This window comes from Protopterus annectens, chromosome 10.part0, assembly GCF_019279795.1.
Source record: "Protopterus annectens isolate FY-2018-M chromosome 10.part0, PAN1.0, whole genome shotgun sequence".
NCBI classification, from domain to species: Eukaryota; Metazoa; Chordata; order Ceratodontiformes; family Protopteridae; genus Protopterus; species Protopterus annectens.
Genome location: NC_056744.1, coordinates 889,875,632 through 889,885,444, shown reverse-complemented (window position 1 = coordinate 889,885,444; position 9,813 = coordinate 889,875,632).

Below are 9,813 nucleotides of genomic sequence, written 5' to 3'. Positions count from 1 at the left end.
CTCTTCACCCCTTCATTGACCAAGGAAGCAGAACACAGCAGGCAAGAAGAACCCAGCCAGCAAAGGCAGCAATCATCGCAACTTGTCCCAAAAAGTAATTATTTCTCTTTACTTGTCAACAAGTACTGAGAGAAAAAGCACAAATTATACATGAGAAGTAATTTACGGCAAAGAATAAACAATGAACTTGAGAGTGTACCGAGGTTCAATATTGCCAGTTTAGTGCTCTCATCTTTTGTTGATAAATCAGGTACTTCTAACTTCATACAACTAGGAGAAAAAGTCAGCTATAGGATCTCTTTTCCTTAACTAGTTGACTGTTGGGCAACAAAATTAGACAAAATAGTATTATCTTTCTCTCTCTGTTTCTCTCTACAAAGACACACACACACACACACACACACACACACACACACACACACACACACACACACACACACACACACACACACACCTACCTCTTAAACACACACGCACACACCTATACAGCCTACTTCCACCTGGCCAAGTCTTTGATATCATTCCCCCATTCGGGTATCATTGATAAACTCACCAAACTAGACATCAATCTGTATAGCACTAGGTGGGTTGTAAATGGCTCATGGACAGGACCCACAGAGTGATAGTTGCAGACTCCAAGTCAGACTTTCAGACGGTCACGAGTGGAGTCCCACAGTGCTCGGTCCTTGCCCCCCTCCTGTTTGGCATCTACTTCTTAGAAGTTCAGGCCAACACAGAGGGACTCTGGCTGACCAAGTTCGCTGAGGGCTGCAAGCTAGGAGTTGTTATCCACTCCCCAAGTGATGCAACCATCCTACAAAAGGGCCTCTCTGAGACCAAAGACCTGTGCTGGAACCATGGCATTAAGCTTAATGCCAACAAATTCTTTTATCATTCCCTTCGGTAAAAACTCAGTTCCCACGAATTACCATGTAGACCAGACACCTGCAACAGCTGGAGAGGCTACAAAGGTACCTCAAAAAAAGGATCCAGGGCCTCAAAAACATGTCCTACATGGACAGACTCAAGAAACTTCAGCTGTTCTCGGTTTCTTATCATCTACTTAGAGGTGACCTGTGCTTGACTTATAAGGCCATGTCCGACCCAGCCCTACTTGAAATGCTACACCTAAAGAAATCCCGATCCCCTCATGCCACACGCTCCAGAGATCACAACTTCATTACCACAATCAACATAACATGCTGGAGGGACAGGTTCATCTCCCAAAGGCTGCCCATAGTCTGGAATAAGCCTCCCATTCATGTCAAGCAGAGCACCTCGCTGGCCCTCATCAAGAGAAATCTTGATGAGAGGATTAGTAGTTTACCCCAGGGATCACTCCAGTTGCCCTATTGGACAGAGACAGTGTGAACTAACTTCAGGTGGCATGATGCCAGGGCAAAGTTTTGGGGCTAGGCTTGTTAAGGCTCCAGGGCAATTAGCCTAGTACACATTATGAACAACCTTCTATTTATGTAAAGATTTATATAAATGCATACATACATAGAAAAATATACAATCCATGTTTGATTAACATTACTTAAAAAAATAAGATGCTTTAAGAACTGGGAATCGCTACTGTTTGATTAACATTAATTAAAAAAATAAGACGCTTTAAGAACCGTGAATCAACTGACGAGCTACTAGAAGCCAAGGTACTGCAAAATCACAAGGTTAGGAAAACTCTAAGTTCCACCATTTTATGTGTGTGTGGCTGTGTGTTGGGATGTGTGTTTAGCTATGTGTGCAATATTAATGTAGTGTATTCTGTGTTTCTGTGTACCATTTGTGTGTGTGTTCCAAGTACCTGTCTTCAGCAAGATGTACTGTCTCTCAATTTAACATTTTTTTTTTCTTTGTTAGCAAGAAACCATCTAGCAGCAAGCACCATTTATTTATTTAGTTTATTTATTGCGGTAATACACTGATCACAATAGACCATCTGAAGTCACAACTCTATTAAAAACACTGACCATCTTACAAAAACCCTACATTTACTTCAAATAGTACAATTAAACTTGTGTAATAACAGACCTTTTATTTAAAACATACCCACACCGAAAACAAAACATATAACATTCTATATACTTTACAGTTTTCAACGCAGAGATGACTAACAACTGCAGTGCATACTCTGCAAACAGTATGACCATGTTCTACTTAGTCCTTCAGGCGCTAACTGTAAAAAACTGAAAAACACTCTTCTTTTACTGTTTGCAAAAATCATATTTTCTTTTGATGAAGCCAAGTATCTACCTTTTTACCAGTTCTCTAACGGACTCTATGCTAGCAGGAGTACAGACAGGTAGATGCAGCCTCTCTACTCATCCTGGAAAGGGCACAAGCCGAAGGCTTAATTTCTGTAAAATGAAATGGACCATTCACCCTTATGCTATACAGTTAATATAAATAATCACTTTAACATAACTGATAAAAAAATTGACATTTTCAAATGTGTTTGCTTTCATAAATTGAAAGCTTTCAACTCCATGTTAAATCTTTTCTTAATCTGAGCTTCAAAATTATGCCTTGCTGTTTCCCAGTGATGCCAGTTGCATCTTGTTCTTTTTCATCCTCATTAAGGAAAACACATATTATACCATGCGAACATCGCAAACCCGACAAACGTGCATGCTGATTGGCTAATCCAACCAGCGTGCAAATAGTAAATCCTACAAGAAACAACGCAAAAAGTCTGGTCGCTAAATATCATGCGGCGAGCAAATAAACAGTAAAGTAAAGTAAATCTAATACCCAAAACACACAACAATTTAACGAAAACACAGAAAACTAACCAATTTCCATACTACACTCCTCATTCCCTCACCTCGAACACTAAAAAAATAAAAAGTCATGCAGTCGCAAATACATCACACACACACTACATAACCACCACTTATAACACAATAAAACCAAGCATTCTCATAAAACCATTCACTTACCTATATTCCCTACAATACCTATACACAGACAACTCCAAAATGTACATACTAAAACACACCACACATCCCTCACAAAGTCAAAACACACACCATACCAAACGTCCACATCAGCATACATCTAATAAAAGCGCATACAACACCACCATCTAGTGACCAAATAGTAAAAGTACATATTTTAAAAAAATTAATACAAATTAAAACTACACCACATTTCAACATACCTATAACTACTAAAACATAACTACACGTTATAAACTTCTACACTGCTTAAACTATATTATACCAAGCACCACCTAGCCCTTTCCTAACATTTCCTGAAAAACTAAAAAATAACATGTATTTAAATTAAAATAGAAATAAAACACAAACTGAAAGTGTGGACTATTTTATCTCACAAAAAGTGGAAGAATACAAAAAAATTAAACAAAAACATAAATAACAACAATACAAACATAATACAAAACAAACTAACACCATGGTATAATAGCAATAACCCACTTCTGGGTGTGGGTAATGCTGGATTTACCCACGGTTGTCTTTGTTTGGTCCCTCGGGACCAAACCACGCAAACTGTGGGTAAATCCAGCATTACCCACACCCAGGCGTGGGTTATTGCTATATTAAGTACAGTACACAAACACTCCTGTTTGGCTACCAAAGCGAAAACAAGATGGCTCCTGAAAGCAGACTTAGGGATACAAGGCAGTTTCTCATATAAAGCTAGATGAAAACAAAGCTGCTAGAGAACTCTCAATTATTTCATTTCATTTGAGTCATCTGGGGGCAGAACAGGTAAATAAACCAACTCACCTGTTAAAAAAAAAACATCCCATCCTCCCTTTCCGAGCTCCAGGCACCTGTAAAGCCACAGTTACATGAATAATTTTCCATGCTACTCACTTCCACATTCGTCCACTATCCAAACGTCCTCCGGAATTCAAATTCTCAGTAGGCGTGAAGGACGAAGAAGTAAACTATTGGTTGCACAGACACAGAAAACAAAAACAGGTCGCAAACACCTGCTGCGTCTGTGTGAATGGAAGGGATGCAAAGGGCGTTCTTAAAGAGGAACGCCCTTTTAAAAAAAAAAATTTTTTTTTTTTAAGTTAAAATTTCTCGGCCAGCAGGTACCAGGGGGGTGCAAGTGCACCCCCTTGCACCTGCCTGCGGGCACCCTTGCAACCAAATAATGAATGCAACCTTTTCAGTTATATATATACACACACACACACACAATGATATGTTGGTACTGTTGACTGCTCATTTTATCAATGGGTTGTAAAGCTGTCAAACCCCTAAAAATCATGTCAGTGTGCGTTACAGTTGGCCTATGTATCGGTGACCTTGTTTTGGGCATCATAGTTGTACGACTGTGGAGTTTCTATATACAGGTAGTGGTGTATGGGGTGCAAAGCCCTCATGTTTAGTGTATGGTGTATTTTGGTACATTTAGAGGGTTTTATAATTACTTTTTATGCAGCTATTGTGGGATGTTTGGATGGCAAATGTCTACTGTGTTTGACCTGCAAATGCATTGATTTTATTTATGGTTTTGCAGACTGCTGTATAGAAGATAATTGTGAAGCATTCAGTGTTTATTAGAGCCCAGGAAGTGTTCTGATTCCTTTTTTGATGGGTAAAAGTTTGATTGTTTTACTCTGTCAATTTCAGCATTTACAATGCACTCTGTCAAAATGTATGCAATCACGTGTATACGCATCTGTGTGCATGCGTATGTGTACATACATACACAAACACATGACACACCTGACAGATCACCACTGACAAGAGTAAATCTCTCAATTTGTAGCTGCCCTCTTCCAATGGCAGTGGGATTAAAGGAGCAAAACTCTGACGCTGCCTTCTTCCACTGGAAGTAGGATTCTAGTTATTCAGACAAGGACTTGATCTTGGGAGGCTGAGACTCAGACAAACACTATCTAAGGCCTTCTTGGCCAACAAGACTGAAGATGATGCATGCTAATCTTTTCTGAGAGAAACTTCAACATTCAAGAAAAAAGAGAAAGGCAAGCACACAGGTGAACGTTCCTGTTCATTACAGCAAGAACTTATTCTTCTTTGACCTACTGCTGGGAGTAAGGATCCAACAACACTTGAAATGAGAATCTCATGACAGACTGCTTCATAGGGGAGGAAGAAATAGATGTTCATGCTCTCTATTAAAAGCAGAAGCCACACTATGCCAAGAACAGCAATAGGGTGCAAGACTAGAAACAAGTGTAGCAGAGAATCTTGGCTCTGTAGCCACTGGTACTTAACATTTCACTGAAGGAGACTCAAATGCAGACAGGTCAAAATAACCCCAAATTTATATTGGTTGTGAGCTCCAGGCACACAAATGAAGATGCATACCTGGAAACAGCATCATACAGACACCCAGAAAAAGTCTGTCAATCAAGTCCTTGACCTCTCTCTGAAGCATCAAAGGGAAGAAAGATCTGGCAAATAAGTACAGTTCAGAAATATTCCAATAAAAGTTATGATGTGCATCAGAAGTGGGAAAAACAACTCTCAGTTTTTGTACCTTCTCCAATCAAGTGAAACTATGGAAGAATTCAAGCTAGTTTTGAAACAAGGAATAAGTGGGACAAAACCACCAACAGACAGTCATCCAGACATCAAGGCATAACATTTCTCTGTTATAAAGACTCCAATATGACTAGATACTTAGTGAATACCCTGGAGATAAGTGAGGACCAAAAAGGCAGAAAATCCATACTCAAAGCACTAATCAGGCAATAATAAGAGAACTTTCTAACAAGGCTGCCTGATCCTAATATACCAACAGTTATCAATCATAAATAAATAAATAATTTATTATGCTTCTCAATTGAGCCACCAGCACTATTGCTTGAACAGTAAATACAAATAACTTAATGTTGACTAAAACATCAGAAATTCAGAATGAGTAAGTGTCCACTCAAACCCTGAAAATGACAAAGAAGTGAAAATAGTACCAGGTAGCTCCTTTCCTATACGGTACTCTACATATAGTTCCCCCAAAGAGGAAAGTGTGGGATTGAATGTATCATTATCTGGTCGATCAGAAAAGGATGAGGGGTCAAGGAGAAACCACCAACTCAATGGCATTCTTGAATCAGTGTTAAACCCAAAGAAAGGAGTTGTGCAAGTAAACTTACCGTACCAGTAGACTGTTCTAATAGATCACTGTTGCAGTGGCCTAAGCTATATGGGTTCCTACTCCTCATGACCAGCATGCTTTTCAAAGCTTCTGTGCGCCTTCCACGTGTTTCAATGGTCAGGAGCTTGAGAAGAACTTCACAGAAAAGACAGCTGGAGTGCAAATTTTCTCAGAACATTTTTTTTGTCTGGGAATGGAAGCAACAGCCCTGAAAGAACAAAGCTAGGAAACAATTCAACAGTAAACTACATACAACAGGGTGTATAAATCCACAACCAGGCAACACGAAACAAAAATAGCCAAAATAAGGGAGATGGACTTAGTGGAGGCTTACTGCAACTATGATCTACAGAAACATCTACTATTATGGTAAATTTTCTTTAACTGTATTATGGTTCAACATAATTCAACATAATACAGCAGCAGCCTAAGCTATATGGGTACATTACATTGCTTAGAAATCTAAAACAGGGAGGAGGCCGATAAAATAAGACTCCAAGAGCCTCGGGATAATGGTCTTAGCAGTCTGTACTGGACTTTGAAAAGGAATCTAGTTTGTAATGCTCTGTAAAAGATTGTACATTAGATCAAGTTGCAGTCACTAGAATACTTCAAGTCCACCCCTTTCCAAAAAGTCAGAAAAAAAGCCAAAGTACTTGTGGAATGAGCCTGCCTGGAAGTGGTTTGTTACAGTGTGTATAACAAAATGAAATACCATGAGATAGCTTCCTGGAAAGTCAGTTTTTGCAAAGGTTGTCCTTTTCTCTTACTTTCATATGAGACAACCAGCTGATCCTGAAAGCTCAAATCTTGTCTAGGAAATATTTGAGCTGCCTGTGGACATCTAGAGCATGAAGAATCTTCTCTCCTTTATTCTTGGACTCAGAAAACAGGGAGATGAACAGTATGGCTTAAAGTACACTGAGACAGCTTTAAGAAGGAAGGGTTGGCTCTCAAACCCTGTTCTTGTGAAAAATTAGGTAGGGTTGACTCAGAATCACTGCTTGTAACTGAAACGCTCTCATAGAAGTCATCAGAGCAACGAGTGAAACAGTCTTCCATTATAAGAACCCCAACTTAGCCAAATGAGCTAGTTCAGCTGGAGAAAGTAAGCTTTTCAAGCATACAGATTAGATCACAAGGATGAAGCCACCCGTTTCCCAGGTGGACATATATGCAACACCCCTCTCAAAAACTGTTTGTGTATAGTTGGAAAGAGGAAGATGAGCAGAAATGGCCAACAAATGCAACTTGATAGAGGCATAAGATAGGCCACTGGACACTAACTTTCACAAATAATCAAGAACCGTTGGCAGCCTTAACTGAATAGGGTCCTAATTTCTGTACTGGCACAAACTAGAAAATCTTTTCAACTTGCACATATACGATTTTCTAGTACCAGCTTTTCTTCACTTCCTTTACCACCTCCTGCATGACCTTAGGAAAAAAGCTGCCTAAAGGGTATGAAAATTCTATCATCCAAAGCAGTTAGATAGTTTTCAGGTTGGGGTGCATTAAAAAAACTGGCTTGTGCGAACAAATCCAGACTTTGTGGAAAAGCTTGTGGTAATTGAGCTTGGCCAGATTAAAAAGAAGGCTGAAACACTTTCCTGGGCCAAAAGGAAATCTTCACCACAACTTCTGGAGAGTCCTTCTGGATCTTCAGAAGAACCCTGTATATTCACAAAAAGGCACATAGAAACATTCTCTTCCATCGGAATAAGAACGCATGTCTTCCATGCCTGTTTGCAAGGAGTCCTGGAAAAGAATTTCTTTAGTTTGTTTTTGAAATAATGCCCACAGATCAATTCTGATGCATTTCTACAGCTGAATCAATTCCTGAAGACCCCAGGATGTATTTTCCATTAGTAGGGCTTTGTTCTGTTCCTCCCGAGCTTGTCTGCAATAATCTTTTGATCTGATAGAATGTATGATGCCTGAAGAGCCAGACTGAACTGAACTGAAATGTTAACTTCCCAGGCTATCATAGATTTCTGCAGACTGGTAAAATCTTGGCGCCCCTTGCTTATATATCATATCAAGGTAGTGTCATCTGTACAAATTTAGACATACCTCACAGTACTGTTTTCTGTGTAAATTTGCAGTGGTCCTGAAGACTAGAGATGATTTAAGGCTTTCATAGCACTGATCCCTGCCTACATCTCAAACACTTATATGCTTCTGACTGTCATGAGGATTCTACAGAGCTTGCACTTTTAACCTTTTTGAAATCACTCCCCACACCAGGTATTTTGTATCTCTAGTGACAGACTGTAGGGGGTTGGAAGGGGGAATGGGAGACCTTGATTACAAAACATCTAGTCTAGCCATCATTAAACCTCACACTTTACAAATTCCAGCACTCAGATTTGAAAGGACAAAGGGCATGATGCTTAGTCCAGACTAATATGTGGAACCACTGTGTTTTCCTCATGTACAGTCTGGCTAGGATAAGTTTCATAATTATCTAAAATATGCTCCACAAACATCTGGGAAATTAGCTTGCAGATACGCAATTTTGATAGAAACTCAAGAACTGCTAAAACACCTGTACTTTACAGGAAGAATGGCTCTTCCAAGAACAGACATCCCAAAAATACAGTTCTGTAAGAAGGGATAAGAGAAGACTTCTGATCATTGATTTAAAAACCTAGACTAAGTAGATGATTCTGAACAGCTACTGAAAACTCTTGAAAGCTGGCAAAAGTCTGCAAAGATTAAACAATCATCCAAGTATGGAAAAATGCGAATGTCTTGAAATCTGCAATAAGCCTTGACTAGGCCTAGACACTTTGCAAATACCTTCAGTGCAGTGGAAAGTCCAAAGTGTAAACAAACAATTGATAATGTTAGCCAGACACAGCTGCTTATCTTATGAAACACCTGAAAATTCATGTCTTTCTTGCTTGAAAAAACAGAAGGCAAAGGAAAAGAACTAATGAGCTCTAGTAAATCTTCTCTGTCTGTGGAAACAGAAATGAGAGACTGAAAGGTTTTTCTCACTTTGTTCACTATTCCTGGGAAATTCCCATGAAAAAGGACCAACTCTCAGAAGGCCTAATAATCCTTCATGCAAGATCCCTATAGCAGCTAAGTGAAGAACATTTCACCTGCCCCTCTCCTGAGACCAACAAGAGTGGTTCTCCCTTGCCTGCATTTGGTATCCCTACAGTCGCAGAGGGTGTGGCCATTCCTTGCTCATTGGTGGTTATATTTGCTACACCAAAAGAGCTGTTAGGAAAAATATGGGTGGTCTAAGGAACAATGAGTAGTTACAGCACAGACACCCATCAGCTGAGACACCAACAGGAGCCTGACTAGCACTCAGAGACTTAACTGTTTTTTTTTTTTTTTGGACAAGAGAAGGTAAGACCATGGAGACTGATGGTTGCTCCACAGGTAACTGAAAAAAAAGATCTCAAAGTCAGATAACACAGGCTGGACGAGTTGGTAACAGTTAAGGTGAAAAACAAGTGGTAATGAGGTAAGTAAACTACTGACAGTCCCCAACAAGCAAACTACACAAGTAAACAAAACCTAACTAACCTTTAGGCAAAAAATAAAATTTTCTGTGCAAAATGTTCACATAACTACTTACACATAACACTTCATCAGAAATGTAAATGATCATCCTAGAATAAAACATTTCTTCCCAAAACAGTACATTTTGGATAGAAAACATGGGGGGGGTAGGTATGTATGTATGTA